Consider the following 4,028-nt stretch of genomic DNA (forward strand, 5'->3'; position numbering starts at 1 on the left):
AAAACAGACATCGGAAAGAATTCCCTAAATGGTTCAAAGTTCATGTAAGCTAATATTCTCATATCCTACCACAAATTGTACATTACGTAAATGTCACACATGCTTGTAACATGACACATGTTCTTCATGTAGATGAATGAATTGCGGAGCCAAGTTTCCCCCGAAGCAACTGATGATATGTAGTCATTAGCCAATGGTCCTAGTGGCTTAGTGAACACATATTCAGGATGTATTTGTAATGGTGTCCGTTATCATACTATCGACTGTGACAACCGTCGGAAAAGTCAAAATAGTGGATTAGTCGTGGAAGGGGAGCATGAAGGGCAATTGATACACTTCTATGGACACTTGTGCAGAGTGTGGGAACTGAACTATTTGTTCTGACGTCGGATTGTATTGTTCCAATGTGAATGGTTTAACACCGGTAGTAGTAGAACTATGTGTGTAGAACCACATTTGACAACAGTTGATGTAACAAGTCGATGGTACAAAGATGACTCATTTGTATTTCCAAGTCAAGTTGAACAAGTGTTCTATGTTAATGACACCAAATTAGGTACAAATTGGAGAGTCGTAGCAAAGTTCCAACATCGAGGAATTTGGGATGTGCCAGAGATGGATGTCGTACAACTTGATGATGTGTTCCTACAAGAAGAAACCACCAAGGTCGTACCTGCTATGGCTATTGATGATGATGTGGTTTTGCATCGACATGATATTGAATCTGAAATCATTCCAATGGAAGTTTTGCAATCTGTCAGAGGTGTAGAAACGAAGGGTGTTACAGATGATGCCTTCATCTGTGATGATGAAGATGGATTAATGAGGGAGGGTCATGACACAGACGAAGAATATGACCTACAAAGTCATTTAGATACAGATGTTGATGTAGAATCTTGATGTATATCATGCTTTAGTTCATGTCATAATTAGAGCAATGTGAATGTTCAATTGGAGCACAATGCAAAGGAAACTCATTATAATGAAGGGGGATCTATCTTTGTAAATGTCAATATGTTGTGATATAAAACACTATCATGAATGAGTTTTTTTTTAAAAAAATTTGGAACAATTGGTGCTCGTCAAACTTCTATTATTATGAAAATTCTATAGTTATAATAAGAAAATCTGGATATAAGAAAATTATGAAAATCTGAAATCTGGAAATCTGAAATATGAAAATCTGGAAATCACTTTGGTCTGCAAATTCTGGAAATCTGAAATCTAGAAATCTAAAAAATCTGAAAATCTGAAAATTCTGAAAATTCTATAGTTATAATATGAAAATCTGGTGCTCGTCAAATAATTTGGTTTTTGTCCAAATCTGGAAATCACCTTGGTCTGTATTTGTAAATTTGAAAATATGGAAATCACTTTGGTCTGTATCTGAAAATCTAGAAATATGAAAATTCTAAAAATTCTATGAAATTTCTGTAGTTATAATAAGAAAATCTGGTGCTCGTCAAATAATTTGGTTTTTGTCCAAATCTGGAAATCACCTTGGTCTGTAATCACACGTAGAAACCACTTTGGTCTGTATCTGAAAATCTGGAAACCACTTTAGTAATATTGAATTGGAGTCTAACATATTCCATTTGAGCATGAATATAGAATTTGTTGGTATGTGTACCATTTCAAATGCCATGGTAAGGCCACCATATAGAATTGAATTTTTTTGGGGTTCCATTTGAAGAAATCATCAGCTTTCAAACCATATGTGTTAGTAGTACATAGTTGGGATATACATAAATTTGTTTTGGAGTGTAGGGTGCCATGGCACCGATTGGTGCAAACATGGTTTTGCCCCTAGCAATGGTGACATAGTGATTTTGATCTGCTGCATGTTGGCTAAGTCCTTGAAGTCTGCTTATTTGCTTAGTGCAGGGTGCCATGTCTGCTTTTGATCTGCTGCAAACATGGTTTCTTGTGCTGTTTATTTGTTGGTTATTTTTCACCGCGTAGCTTCTCTTTCCCTTTTCCTTGATTAGAGTTGGAATATCTAAGTTCTTGGAACACGACCACTAGTGATGGATCACCCTGGCATTTCATGGTGTTCCTTTTCTAGGGGATTTCAGTATGGATTTGGTTGTTGAATTGGACTGCTCCTTAGTTTATGGGCCTTACAGAGTGTCATTAAAATGAATTGGTATTTCATAATTAGAGAATGACTAAATTAGTGAAGATGTCATTGGCTGCTGTTTTATTATTTTCATATGAAGAATTTGGTTTTTAGATTTTACGTGTAATATGCCATTGATATTTTTTGTCATCATTTTAAGCCTTCTTTGTAGATTGATTGGTGCTATAATACTCTGTAAAAGATGGAGTTCTTATGCTAGGTTCTATTTTCTTGCAGGCTGACAGTGCAATTGTTGCTTTGAACTGTACTGGTGTGGTTTTGGGATCACTGCCGGAGAGGTTGGTTTTGTGAATTGTGCACTTTACATACTTTGACTATATTTTTTTGGTAGATAATAAAAAAAAATTACGGAGATATATAGCAGGGTCTATGCATAATAATATCATCCTAATGCACAATCCATCAATAGTTTTCCACCCATTGTGATATTTTTTGTTATTATTTTGGCATAAAAGAAAGAACTTCATTTTGTTACATTAAAAAATAAAAAATATAGCATATACACATACCTTATACATCAAGAGCTCCATATATATAGTTTTATTAGATGGACTCAAGGATGGGTGTAGACTACGAGTGTGTATCTAGAGGTTGGACCTGTCAAATCTCAAAAGAAATGTGGGCTCGGAAAGAAAGGGTCATATTTTATATTGTTAATTTATTTTGTGAGGTAAATGGTGTTATATTTTAACATGAGCATATTGCTATTTAAGATAAAAAAATTAGACCCAAATTTTCAACCCAATGATATGGCAATTAATTAGAATATTAAAGGTAACACTATCTCTCATATATTCTCTAATCATCAACCAATTATATCACTTACACATCATTGGGCCTATGAAATGAGTCTAAAAAATAGGTTTTGTATACCATTTTCCTTTTTAACATATAGTGTCCAGAAAACATTTTACTAATTTTCTAGCAACTGTACAACAATACATACATATAAGGATAATATTAAATACAAATGCATAAGAAGTGTAGGATGGAAAGTATCAGACTTGGACACATATCCCACACTATTATCCAAATTTTGGGTGTCTGATACGGGGGTATGTGATTTATTTTGAAGAGTTCATGTAACATAGATATATAGTGGTGGCTCTGGGGGCTGGTAGGGTTACGACCCCACCTCCAAATACGGATTGTAACACAAAAGTTCAAGTTTTGCTTTTTGTACAATATGGTTTTCCAAAAATCCATGGTGACTTCTTTATTGGTGCATGGTTGTTTTAGTGTATTATTTTATGCTAGCTTTTGTTTGGTTTTTATATTTGCCTAACCAATCTGATCAATGATTAGATTAGGTGCATTGCCACTTTTTTTTTCGCCCTTTTTTCCCACCCCTTCTAATTACATGGCTGGAGAAAGCCTTATTGCTGATTTACCTTTTGTATTACTTGGCCTGCTGTCTCAAGGCCAGGGAAGATTTAGCCTTTGCTAGAGCAATAGCCTCAATCGTGCTGGATAGTTTAAATTATGGTTTAAATGCTGGTGAGTTAAGAATGCTAGGTGGAGATAGTTGTTGCAATTTAGATCTACATTTGTGCGGTCTAGCTTTCTGTTTTGGTATAGCCAAAAAGTCACTAGTAAAGAGTCAACTCCTCTCTATGTAAAAAGTCAAAAAGCTAACTAAAATAGTCAATTATCAAAATAACTACTCTAAGCGATCAAATTCGACATTTGGTGGCTGATAACTAAACATCAAATTCCAACTTTTAGGATTGAGGCTTGTTTTCAGAAAACTAGACAGTAAAAACTATGCTCTACACAAAACCAAACTTACATGAGTTACAAGTATGACTAATGGTATCGCAGGCTTAAATTTAATATGATAATAAATTAGTAATTGTATACTTTTTGATCAATTGAAATTTAAAATTAG

This window comes from Camellia sinensis, chromosome 1 (genome assembly GCF_055761805.1).
Source record: "Camellia sinensis isolate YWXY chromosome 1, ASM5576180v1, whole genome shotgun sequence".
NCBI lineage: Eukaryota > Viridiplantae > Streptophyta > Magnoliopsida > Ericales > Theaceae > Camellia > Camellia sinensis.